The 13497-nt window shown below is 40.0% G+C and overlaps 1 protein-coding gene across 8 annotated transcripts in view; it reads left to right on the top strand.

The window, feature by feature from the left end:
* Positions 1-260: 260 nt before the first annotated feature.
* The window catches only part of EPB41L2 (erythrocyte membrane protein band 4.1 like 2), a 108037-nt gene continuing 94800 nt past the window's right edge, over positions 261-13497 (top strand). For all 8 annotated transcript variants that reach the window (XM_084512826.1, XM_084512828.1, XM_084512833.1 and 5 more), the window contains exons 1-2: positions 261-337; positions 3308-3389. The gene's annotated coding sequence lies outside the window, so the exon portion shown is untranslated. The remainder of the gene's footprint in view (positions 338-3307; positions 3390-13497) is intronic.

Here is a 13497-nt window from a genome sequence, read left to right as displayed (position 1 = left end):
CCACAGAGGCAGCCCCTGCCCCCGCCCCGCCCCGCCCCGCCCCGCCCCGCCCCGCCCCGTCCCTCAGCGGCTTGCAGCCGTTGGGATGGGGCGCGGGATGCTGGGCGGGGCATCTCCCATGATTGACGGTCCCCACAGCCAATAGAAGCAAGGCGCAGGGTGCGGGGCGGCCCCTCCGGCGAGTAGGCGCGGCCGAGGCGTGGCGGGAGGCGTGGCGCGGGCGCTGATTGGCCGGGGGGCGGGGCGCGCGGGGTTTTCTCCCGGGCTGCGCCGCCGGCCGCGGCTGGGGGGGACTCTGCGCGGCAGCGCGAGCGTTGGGCGGCCGTTGGGCCGGCAGGTAACGGCTGCGCGGGGCGGGGGCGCCTCGGTGAGGCGCGGGGGCGGCGGGAGGGGGGCGCTGCCCGCTCCCTGCCCCTCCCCGAGCCGCCGGCCCGGCCCGGCCGGGCGCTGTCAGAGCCGGGGGAGCAGCGGGGACGGCAGGGGGCGGCAGCGGCCCCGGGGAAGCGCGTCCGGAGCGGCGGGGAGGGGGTGCGCCCAAGGGCTCGCCCCTCTGCGCGCAGGGGCCGGCTGGAGGGGCGCGGGGGGGTTAGGGACGGGAGTGTGGGGGTGGAGGTGGGGGGCTGCGGGGTGCTGGTCGCCTGCCCCGGGACACGGGGAGTCGGGGGGTGAGGCTGGGGGGGCTGGGGGCTGCTTGTGGGTGATCCCCGAGAAGGAGCCGGTGTGTGGGGCTGTCAGCCGGGTGGTTGCGGGTTCCAGCAGCGGGTTCCGAAATGGGCACTGGCAGAGAGCAGTTAGCAGCCGGCAAGGGAGGAAATTCAGGGCGAGGCGCTTTGATATTAGTGACGGCGAGCAAACAGCTCAGTTAGGATGCTCTTTCTGCTTATAAAGCTGTCCGAGACCCATTTTTAATTAAAAATGTGTAATTTATAGCTTTTTCATTGACACGTAGTGCTTTATTGCCTTGTTTTCCTGCCTGCTAGCATGTGTGCTCCCAAACAGAGTGTGAGTACCATGCTACAAGCACGTAGTCCTCCAAAGCCTAGCCTTCAGCAAGCTCTCAAAAACTTCCAGACCTGGAGGGTTTGAAATGATAAAATGCTGCTTCACTTTTTGGCTATTTACTATTAAAGTTGCTCTCTTTGGCGTGATATTTTAAAGTTTCGAATGGGAGATGGACCCGGCCCTTAAGCCAGCCTGTTGCAGAGCGGGCGCTGTGTGGTGCCGTCCTCCGTTACTCCAGAATGGCCCCAGAAGGGTGCTCGGCTGAGGGGCTCTGTTTCACTCACTGCTCTCGCCCTCTCCAACAAGTTTGTTTCTGCTTACCGTGCTGTTTTCTGTCTGGTGTTAACCTCTATGGTGAGAAGCTGAGCTGCTTTCTCTTGCTTGAATTGCAGCTTTCTGCTGAGTTTGATTCCTTTTGAGCCTAGAATAGACCTTCCCTTCCTGGTTCTCAGAGGCTGTGGGTCTCTGTTTACATCAACAGCTTGTACCCGTGGCAGAGGAGTTTGTGCTGTAGTAACTTCACTTAGAAAGGTCTAGGCGAGACTTTCAAAAGTATGTGTTGTGTGTATGCATGCTGGAAGTGAAGAGGAGTGCAAACTTAAGATATGGAATAGACTTAGAGGCTTCATTTCTTTGGAAATACACATTTTGTTCCACCTCTAATTTCATAAGTCTCCGGCAACTGCAGTTAATCCATAAGAAATTTCTACTTTATTACCACTTCTTCTTGATGTGGCTTTAAAAGTAGGTGCAAATAAATATGGCTCTTTGTAGCCAGTCTGACCTGTTGATGTCTTCCTGGGGACAAGCTATGGAGAGGGTGGTCAGGCACTGGCACAGGCTCCCTACAGCAGTGGTCACGGCACTGAGCCTGACAGAGTTCAAGAAGTATTTGGACAACGCTCTTGGACAAGTGATTGCATTTTTTGGGTGGTCCTTTTGGGATCCAGGAGTTGGACTCGATCCTTGTGGATCCCTTCCAACTCAGATGCTCTATGAATACTGTGGAGTTAGATTGTTCTTATTCAGGGGGATAACCTGGAGAATGATTGTATTACTGTATTCAATATGATGTGAATCATTTGTGGTAGATATAGACAAAACATGCATTTTTCATGTGGCCCATTCCTGAGTCATACCTTTAAGGATGATGAGCACAGGTCATGGGGAAGAACAGGAAAGCATTCTGGGAACATTTGAAGACTTTCAAAGGTGGTTTTGTGGGTTGTTGCTGATAGTCATTTAAGTGTAAGCTCTTTGTAAGGCATTGTTTTTTAAAAAAAATCAAACTAGTTTTTTAAATGTCATATAAGATATATGACAAAACAATATAATCTTTCTACTCTGAATTTGGTGCTTATGGGATTACTTTTTGAATTCTGCATTCACTTCTGGCATCGAACTTCTGCAATGTGATGATATTGTAAGAAAAATTGGAAAGATTTTAAAGTGTTGCAAGAACTGGGAAGCATGTCTCAGTACAGAAGATTGATTTATTCAAGTGTTAATAGGGGAGGGAACAAAATAAAACTGATAGACACAGCTAGTAGTGGCTATGAAAGGATTCACTATCTAGAAAGAGAATCTAAACAGCTTATGCTCCTTACAGTTATGTCTATAGTATACAGTATTCCTCTATTAAGAGAGAACAAGTTTTCTACATTTCAGTTTATTGCTTTAGATTTCAGTAGGGCAGAACTGTTATCAAAGGTTGTGTATAGTGTATTCACTACTGTTAGGTATTTTAAAAGTAAGGTTAAATACTTCCTGAGAAAGATGTACCAATTCAAAGGGTGGTTTCATTCTGGAAGTGATCTTATGTTGTTGAGGGTAGATGAGGAGGGGGAAGGTGGGTTTTTGTCCTCACTACAAGCAGAATGAACCCAGAAAAAGCTGTACTGGAAAACTGCTCATTGTATGCTTGCACAATTGCCTGACATAAAAAGGGGATGGAAGCAAGAAAAGGGGATGTGGGAATGTGTGATTGTGTTATAGCCTGGATTATACAAGAAGTCAAATTGCATTGTAAGGGGTTATTTCCATCTTTCTAGATGGAAGATGTCTCTTCTTGACTTCAAGAGTTAGACTTTATTATTAACTGCCACACTCACACACTTTTGAAAACAGATACAATGAGAGTTCAAGTTGAGTTAGCGTTTTTAACCCTCTTAGTATTTATAGGGATGTTAACATCTTAGTTATTTCTCATTTAAGCACAACTTCACTTTTCTGGTTTTCTAAATCAGTTAGTGGGGTGATGGTTGGTGTAATTTGACTACAAATCTAATTCCAGATTCTCTTACAGATAAAGAAGATATTGGGCTGTTATCCAGTTGTCATAGTTGATTGTACTTTGCCAGTCTTCAAGGCTTTTATTGGAGTTAAAGGTAACTTGTAACTTTTTAGTTTCTTTTGTTTTTAATATGAGAAAATTCACTATAGGAATTTTCTAAATAGCAGATGTTCTGTGTTCTTTTTCAAGTTCTTATAAATGTTTTTGCTGTTAATGTGATAAATTTACATGGTTAAATGTAGCAACTTTGTAATATTTCACAGACAAGAACATATTAATGATACAGTAAGTACTTTGACTTTTAGCAAACCTTAATTTCTTAATTATGACATATGTCTAAACTGCTGCGTGAATATTATTTTACTCATGACTGCTTTCTGCCTTAGAGTTCATCATTTCTTGAGAACTTTGTAAAGATTTACAGGCTATGTGAACACTGTATCAACAGGGTATTGATTAATTACTATAGACTAACCTAAAAACTGTTTCTCTAGTGAGAGGCAAAAAGCATGTTCTGTGTGTAGCAGCTTTTTCCTAGTTCTGGAGGAAAGCTGGGTCTGGATCTGTTCTCGTTCTTATCAGAGTAGATGACTAGATTGTAGGTAATCTTTGAGGTCTTGTAAAGGGTAGTTTCAGATGCCTACCTTTTGATCTGCATTTCATGAGTTCCTTTGGTGGTGGCATGAGAGTTGGTGGCTGGGCTGGAGTATGAGATGCTCTGAAGGCCTGACCTCTGTTAAGTTGGCCTCTTCCATAGAATACTGATTGTCTATCTCTGAATGTTCTCAGAAGCAGGTAGTATTTTTTAATGTTGGTTTCTTTGTGTGTTTTTGTATTTTTTTTCTGTGGAGATAAGATAGCACTGCTGTTCATCGGTGTAGTGCCTTCATTAACAGTAGCTTGGCTCTTCAGAGACCTTGTGCATTGCAGGAGGATCTTTGTGAAACTGCAGACTTCGGACAGTGTCCAGAAGCCTAACCACAAGTGTTTTACTTGATCTAATACCTACCATGGTGCTGATACTCTTCTGTGTCTGTTTCCTCCCTGGATGCTTTCAGAAGAAGGGTGTGATATAGCTTGTCTTTGATTTGCCTAACGGTTATTAAGTGATGCAGCCTATGTGCTCAGTAAAGTCAATTATTGTTAGACTTTGGCATTGAATAGTAAAATAGGGTTAGCTAAGGACAGTTTGAAAGGAACTATGAATTGCCTTGCTGCTCTAGGTTTGAATCTTCTCTTTTACTTCTAACATTGTCTGTGTGGTTTTCTGTTTGCAAAGCACTATTTCTAGAGAAATGTTCTGTAGGAAAAGATGTTCAGTTACCAGAAAATAAAAATAGTCTCCAAAAGAGAAGCTTGGACTCTCTGAAAGATCAGTTTCAGCTTAAATTGCTTGCACTGATGACAAAGCAGAGTTTAACCAAATATTTATTGTTGAAATTATCCTGTAATTAGTAGTGTTGTACAGCTAAATGTAACACCAGATTTTACTGTAAATTACTGCTATCCTGTTTCTGTGGCTTGAGAAGTATAGAGTGTAAATGCGGTATTCTTTTTAGTGGCCTGGATAAGAATTTGACTACAACATCTTAAGAACATAGTTTTTGTATTTTTAATAACATTCTTCAGTGCATATTTAAAATGCATGATGTGATCTCTTACCACAATGGAAAAATGGAAGATTAGAACAGCTTTTTCTAATTTGAAATGCTCTGTTATCCCGTATATGCGATTTAAAGTATATATTCTTATTGCAAGTTTTTGAATTGGATCATAGGCGGAGCTTTAAATTCTGACTGTTGAATCAGCATGTATACTACTTCTGAAAATCAAAACAAAGTTCAAAAGTGATTATAAATATGAACAGTTGGGGTTCACATTTGTTCAGACATTTTTATTGCTTTCTGTTACTCACAAGGAAGATTTATTAATAAAATATTTTAGAATATATGGACTTTATCCTGCAAAAATTAAAAACACAGTACAAGACCACTTCAGTGTGAAGATCTCAGTTTAGGATCTGAAAGTTCTTTTTCAATTTCTGAATACAGCACTTTCTACTTTGCAGACCCTATTTGGAAATGAAAATTTTCTTCCTTTGTTGAAAGTAGCTCTTTTTTGTACTTTTATTCCCTGTTCTGTTACTTCCTTTTGCAGCTGTACTAAGTTAATACTGTAACTGCTGCTCTTCTCCCATCAATCTAATGAAAGTGTGGCAAAATAGTAAGCCTGTATATTATTCATTTTCTTGACTGTTTTTCTTGTATGGCTTTTTGAGTACTCTTCTTGGTAGGATGTTGCATTATCAGACCATGAATCCAAAGCAAATCATGTCTGGAGGGGGTGGGGTTGGAACCACAAAGAATGTCTCAGTATAAACTTTTTATTTCAGGCAGCATTTGGTGTTAAGGCTGCTTTGTCCCCTCTCTAGTCAATGCTTCTGTATTGCAGTAATCTTTGACAAGAGGTTATCTACATAATGGTGAGAGGCAGCTGCTCAGGTCAAGCCTGAGGTTGCTACATATCAATGTTACTACTCCCTTTTTTTACAAATAAGTACAGAATCATAGAATGGTTTGGGTTGGAAGTGACCCTTACAGATCATCTAGTTCCAACCCCGCTGCCATGGGCAGGGACACGTCCCACCAGACCAGGTTGCCCAAAGCCCCATCCAGCCTGGCCTTGAACACCTCCAGGGATGGGGCATCCACAGCTTCTCTGGGCAGCCCGTGCCAGTGCCTCACCATCCTCTGAGTGAAGAATTTCCTCCTAACATCCAATCTAAACCTACTCTCTTCTACTTCATAGCCATTACCCTTGTCCACACTCCCTGACAAAGTTCCTCCCCATGTTCCTTGTAGGTCCCCTGTAGGCACTGAACGGCCTCTATAAGGTCTTCCCAGAGCCTCTTCTCCAGGCTGAATAACCCCACCTCCCTCAGCCTTTCCTCATAGGAGAGGTACTCCAGCCCTTGAATAATCTTTGTGGAGGCTGAGGCAACAAAGACATATTGCAAGTGTTTAATATTAAAAATAGTATTAAACCTCTTGTGGATCTCATGCTAATTAACTAAAGCTGTTGGACTTACTTTCACACTATTTGTTCTTTGCTTAAGGATGTGTTTTACAGAAAGCAGCTAATGTTTATGGAGGTGTTTAAGAACTGTACACTGATAGTTTGCTGTTACTTTTTTTCTTTCCTCATGCCTGAGTATGATGTACTTTTTTTGATGAGTATGATGTACTCTAACTTTTTTCCCCAAATTTGTTCAAACATTGGCTTTTTTTTAATTCAAAGAAGATGCACGCTTCTGAGACTGAAATCCATACTCAGTCTTCACTTAGTAATTCTTTTCAGGAGAAAAGGTGAAATAAACACCTAGCCATATTAAAACATTTTTTGTTACGTTTGATCTTAGTGTAGTACCATCCCAGAAACTCAGATGTTATTTATGGCATTTATTCATGTTGACCTTCGGCTAACTTGATCTAGTGTGTGGCATTCCAGCTTATAGCAGAGGGGTTGAAGTTAGATAATTTTTAAGGTCTCTTCCAACGGTGGCCATTGTATGATTTAACTTCCATGGGATAACTTCAGAATGGAATAATGACTTAAAATACAGACTGAATACTTGTGAGAAAATATTGGGGGTAGGGAGGAGTTTACAGTATTACCAGCACTTTGTTCTTGCACTGTAGCAACAATGAAACTCTACAGAAGTGAACCTGGGAGCACTTCAATCCTGTGTTGTAGATGAGAAAATGCTTGGAAAAAAAGGTGTGTTTTCCATAAAAATGCTCTGTAAAATGACTTAGCGTTATGGATTTATGTTCAAAAACTTCATCCAAATACAAAATGAAATCTTAAAATGAAACATGTTAGTAAACCACAGTGCTCTGACTTGGGGAGAGTATGCATATGATGTATTGAATTAAGCAAGTTTTAAGCAGCCATATATAACAGATACAACTTTCAGCTTCTTGAATTGGATGATCTGTTGGGGCTGAAGCCAGAAATGTATTTACCACTGCACCCCTGTATACCCATGCACTTCTTATAGCAAGAGATACATAACCCCACGTTTTACTTTCATCCTTAGACCATGCAAGCTCAGTTATCCTGACAGAAAACTTCAGTCTCAAATAGAGACTAGGTATTAAATGTGGAACAAATCCTTCTGAAGGAAAAGTTCGTGCAATTCTAGCTCTGATACAATAGGATGCCAGAGCGTGCATTACTTCTGGTCTCCATATGTATCATGGAGTTCTGTTTTGTGTGTATTCTGTGCATATATTCTGACCTTTGGTTATGTAAAGAAGGTAAAAGCAGAGGCTTTTTGAGGGGGAAGAATGCTGTCTTCTTATCAGCTGATCTTTATTTTTTTTTTTCCTGACTGAAGCTTTGTTTCAGATACCTACAGACATGCTTCCTGAGTTATGTGTTGGTAAAATGATCGTATAGTTATGATAGCAAGTCAAATTAAAAGAACCTAATGTACATGTTCTTGGAGATCTTATTCAATGCAACTTTTTTTCTTTAAAAAACAAACACACCAACCAACCAAAAAAAAAAAAAACCAGCTTCATCTGGAGCAGTCAGCATTGTAGAGTTAAGTGATGGCTAGAGCTGTTCTTGGCTACTGGCTTCTAGCAGATGCTGTTCTTGAGCTTCACTTTTTTTAAACTTTGCAAGAAATATCAGGGCTCGGGGTTTCAGGAAGTTGTTGGTCATTCGAGGAAAAACTGTAGTGGAAAGAGTTGTCATCTAGATGTAGGGTAGACAAATTACTTGCATTTCAGAGTGAACAGGCATCTAACAAAAGTAATTTGGTTAAGGGATTGTATATTATTGCATATTTCATGGTTTGTTATTAGAAGAGATGCTTGTATTCAAGAACTTACAGGTAGTCTGGTGTGAAGTTAGTGTTGATTTAAAAACTTTTTATAGAAGATAAATAGGAGGCTTTCTACAGACATTTTTTAATACTTTGCATGTTCATGTTGGAGGTCAATTCCTTGCTCTGACTGTATTCTTTCAATATTAGACTGTGCTTTTGATGAGGTATCACTTGAAAGCTGGAGTTGCAGTATTTTGAGCAATGATAAAAGTTGGAGCAGGGCTCAAGTATTCGTGTGTCACTGCACAGTATATGAAGAAGTTATTCCAATTTTTATAATAGGCAAAATGCTTTGTTTTAACCATCACAAGATGGTTTAAGGCAGTACTGAGAAACATATTGATGTCCTCATGTGTTGTTTTATTGTTTCTAACTTTACTAAATACATAAATATTTATATTTACATTAAGGATTCATTGTGTTCTTCAATGCGCATTTTGCTTGTTTTTTAATGGCCTCTGCCGTGTGTGTTCTTGGAAGTTCTCTATTTCACTATGAATTCACTTTGAATTAGTTTGCCTCTTTCAGATAACTTACTAGTAGAAAATGTATTTTCCTTTAAATTTTAGTGTCCCTGGATTATTTTAATAGGTAATTAGTTGAGCTGTAACTTAGAGCAGTAGGCACCTAGATTTTATTTAGAGGAACATACTGCTTTATCTGCCTTTTGAACTAAACTTTGTGTTAGGTAGTACTTTATTGCCCATGTTTTCTGCAGCTTGTTAAATCTTGTTTGTTCTTACCTCACCCTTGTTTCCAGTATAAACTGCAATAAAGAATATCCCTTTTACTTGGGGAAACAAAGTTTTTCTTGGGTATGGAGTTCTTTATTATTATTACTGAGAAGACAGCTTCTGTTAACTAGTTTCAGGTTCTTCCTCAATAATGTTTGATCCAGTTACCTCACAGTCTATATCTGCTGAGCATCTGTTGGAATCAGGGGCAGCACTGTGTTGTGGTGGCATTAGCCTGCTGTCAGATGGGATACTTTCAGGAATTAAAGTGCCACCTTGATTTGAGGGAGAGGGCTTCTATATTCTGAAGCATTGTTAGGATGTTCCATGATAGATATGACTCATTTTCTAATAGTGTTACACAGATACGAAAATGTCTGATTTTGTGCATTTGTGTTTTTGCCAAATGTATTCAGTTATGGGGGGATACTCTGGCAACTCAAGAATGTCACTGGTACTTGAGTAATCGTGTGGAAATTCTCTTATCAAGTTTCTTGGTGTTGTAAAGATTTGAGTAACTTTCACACATGAGCAATGCTTGGTTTCTCTACAAAATTGAAAAGTTCTGCAGTATATGTCTCTTTTGTGAAAGGTAGGAGAAACAGAATTATGAAATAATTTTACCTGTCAATGCAAAGCTTCTTAAGTACTAAATATTCTTATTAGAAAAGCAACATGCTGCTCTAATGGAAATCTTACCTATCATCTTTTTAGTTGCTTGTTTCCTAATGTTTTTAGAGTATTAGCAGTTACCTAATTTATGTAAAATCAACCGTGTTTTACCATGGATTTTTAAGGCTTAGTTATAATTGTTTCTACTTTTCAGTAGTGTAAAGTAGAATCGTGGATTATTTTTTTTAAAGCATATTTTTGCTGAGCTTTATCAGTCTGAGATGATACATGAACTGTGATGGTACAGAGGGGAAAAGTGTGCTCCTATGTAGGGGTGAATTGGAGATGGAGATACTTGAGACATTCCTGACTATGATTTGTTATTCCTTTGTCTGCTGTGTTAAGCTTAAAGAATAGCGTGCCTCTTGTGAAACTTTGTTCATATCTGTCTTGCATGTGCAAATATTTGAACAGCAAGTTTGGCTACTAACAGATGTAATTTTTTTTCCTCAATACTAAATTTGAGCTTTTTACAGTAGTGATATCTGTGTCCATAGGTAGGTATGGTAGTTTTGAACTGTTTGTCCTACCATGGGCCCTTGAAAATAAGAGGGAGAGACCTTTAAAGTAGGAGGATGAGTATCTGTAGTCTGTATGGAGGTTGAGCCAGAAGGCATAAAGCAGCTGATTTATTTTTTTTTTATTTACAGCAGTAGATGTACTCCTTTGAGCTGGATTTCTTTTCTCACCCCTCCATTTCAATTTATCCTTAAAAGGTGTATTTCCTTGTTTTCTCTCCCCTTCATTCTTTCAGTGCAAGGCCTTCATAATGTTCTTCTTCCCACTTCACTGCCATTTGTGTTCTCCCCTTGAATTAGCTCTGAAGTAACACTACTGTTGTTTGCAAGGGCCTGAGCTACTGGAGAATTGAAGACAGCTTTTTCTCTGCTAGTCCTAGCTAAAGAAACATTTGTAATGAATTGAGAGTGGTCTGATGTAAAGGTGGGTGTAACTTTGTCTCTGCTGAGAGCAGTAAAAAGTTACCTGACCCACAGCTGGGATTTTTAAGTGCTACACTATTCAAGTATGAAAGGCTTCTTGTTTCTTTATTTGAAGGTGAATGCACTTAGGTCTCTAGCTGGCCTTGTAACAGCCAGCTCAGAATTATTTGTTTAAGAATGGACAACTTAACTATTGCTGCAAATGAGATGATCTAAAATAGGCCTTATATCATCAGGATTACAATTTAAAGGCTCTTCTTTTGTAATATCAAATTAAGCTGAATGTGCTCCAACCTAGTGCTTCTCACCTTTTGTTTTGAAAAGAATTATTCCTTTTATTGTGCTAGAGGAAAGGGAGATGTGTTATCATTTGAGGTATGTCCTCCTTTCCATTTAATGACCTATCTCTGTGTTTGAAAAGTACTGCCATAGGCTATGCTTCTTTCTCAAGAGTAAGCAGTTGTTCACATGACAAAACTGCCTTTGATGCTGATACCCCGAAGGGCTGGTAATTCTGCAAAGGGCTAAAATATTCTGATAGAGGTTTCTCAGATATTCGGTGCTTTTCAACCAAAAGAGCATGTGTACTATATTCAGTTCTCAAGATTTGGTTGTAGTTACTTGTTTCAACCTATTGCATGCTTTGTTTTCTATAACTCTTCAAAACACTCCTACAGATTCTAGTGTGCAAGTTTGCTCTTTCTGTTTGGTTCCTCAAAACGTGTCTTCAAATTCTCAGCTTGCTGCTGCATAGGGAGAGGTGATAGTAAGAAGTAATTAACGCATGTGTGGAGCATACTCAAATACAAGCTCTCCAGCTTTGACTTCCACTAGCTTTCCATTTCTGATTCTCAAATTAAAGAAGGCGTAACTTCTGGGGTAGAAGATAGGAATAGGAGGAATCTAAAGTTGCATGATGCCTCCCTCCCCTGTTTTCTAGTCACTTATGTCTTCTGTTCTGCAGTCTTTACTTAGTTGTACTTATTCCACTTCTAGCATAAAAGCTGGAAGTCTGTCTGTCTTTAGATAGTAGTCTTTGTGGCTGTTTGCTTAGCGTCATAGCGCAAATAGTGATATTCAAAGGTATGACTAGCAGCTACTTTTTGAATAGCATAACTCAGAAAAAGTTGGAAGTCAAAGGGACTTACAGTCTGATGTACTGCAATGACTGCATTATTGTGGTTTTCTGCTCACAAGACAGTTGAGTCAGCAAGCAATGTATGATCTGATGATGCTTTTTTTCCTGTAGATAGTTTTATTTCCTCTTCTTATGTAGGGTATTTTGACTGTTAAACATTTAACTCTGTCTATAAAGCTAAGACATCCTGATGTCTTTGCTGACTGTTGCTGCTGACTTAAAGAATGTGTAAGAAATGCAGGAATATTAACTAGAACTAATTTCTTCCTCTTCTTATCATATGTTTCAGCTGTTTGACTTCTCAGTTCAAGAAAGTTCTTTCATCAAATGGTTTAGTGACTTACTGAAATCCCTACCAGCAATTCACATGAGGATGTTGAAATACAGTAGTTGGCAGACAGGTAGAAAGTAGCCTTTTGGGGAGGGTAGTGAAAATTGATTCTTTCTTCCTCCCCCCCAAATGCTAAGATGAAAGCATTAAGAGATTTCTGAAGGTGTTTTATTTTGTGATATGTTTTGTTATGTTTTTGTGATATATTTTGAAGTGGTTTTATGACTATATCTGTTTTGTTTTTTTCTGTAGCTTACATGAGTGTTAGGAGAGTAGGGTGTCATTAAATATGAGGTATCTCCTGACCTTTCAGAAAAGGTTGAGATGCCATTATGAGAGTCCTAAATCAGATCTACTGAGTTCTTGTAATAAGATGCCAAAGACACTTTCCTTTTTTTCTCTTTCCCTTAGAAAGTCAAGAGAACTGTAACTTGATTTACTCTTTTGTTTCTTCTCCCTTTAAATCAAGAAAATGAATTCAGTAATGTGTTCTATACAGGCTGCAAATGAACTCCTCTGAAGTGTTTTATGATAGAAACAGCTCTAACATAGCCTACTGAACTTTGTATGTTCAAGAGAAAGATAGGCGAAAGTTGGTATAGTCAGTCAGTCTTCTAAGTGAGACCGAAGTGCTTTGGACACAGGCAGAGGTGTATGTTCACATGTAGACAAAACTATTATTGCAGCTTTAAAATGGCTCATTTGTTCTCAGATTAGATGTAGATGGGGTACCCAGCTGTGAGTAAAGGTCACCTTTTGATTCAGGACATGATATTTTCTTGTTTCCATGCACAGTGGTTATGATCTCTGCTTCCTGTCTAACATGTCGCCATGCCCAATAAAGTAAACTGCAACAAATTCTGTTGCCCTTGTGATAGTGTGAGGATGGGAAATGATGCCATGGGTTATTTGTAACCTGATGAATTGCTGCTGCTAAAATACCAGAAGGACTGTCTGAAGTTGTCTTCTCAGGTTTGTCAGCTGCAATGTTTGAGGTACATTGATAATCAGTGTGAACTAAGTCAGTTGGAGTACTTGAAAAAAACATCACAAATACTTGACCAAAATGATCAAACTGTCAATTTGGGGAACAGTTGTTTTTTATATATCTTCCTGTAGTACCAGTTCAAATGCCTGCAGCAGTCAGAGCTTCACAGCCCTTTGTTTTTGCTTCTATGGTCAGCTGTCTGTATATTTCTGAGTTCAGAAGATTTGGGGTTAAAGGCATGAATCAGTTTGTATCTTGAGTGTAACAGTGGCAGGGAGACAAGAAAACCAGAAGGCAAAACTTGCGAGTCATTCAAGCTGAATAAACTGGGTTAGAGACCCTATCTGTTTAATATCTAATGTCAAAGTTGGCTTATGTTGCTAGATTTGTTTCTGCTAACTTCTTTTCAGCAACTTTCTAATAAATTTAGTTGTGTGAAAAACAATCTGATGATGGTTGGTATCATGGTCTTAATTTGATTAGATTCTTAACTTACTTGAA

The sequence above is a fragment of the Aythya ferina genome (genome assembly GCF_964211825.1).
Source record: "Aythya ferina genome assembly, chromosome: 3".
NCBI lineage: Eukaryota > Metazoa > Chordata > Aves > Anseriformes > Anatidae > Aythya > Aythya ferina.
This window is presented reverse-complemented; position numbering and strand designations above follow the sequence as displayed.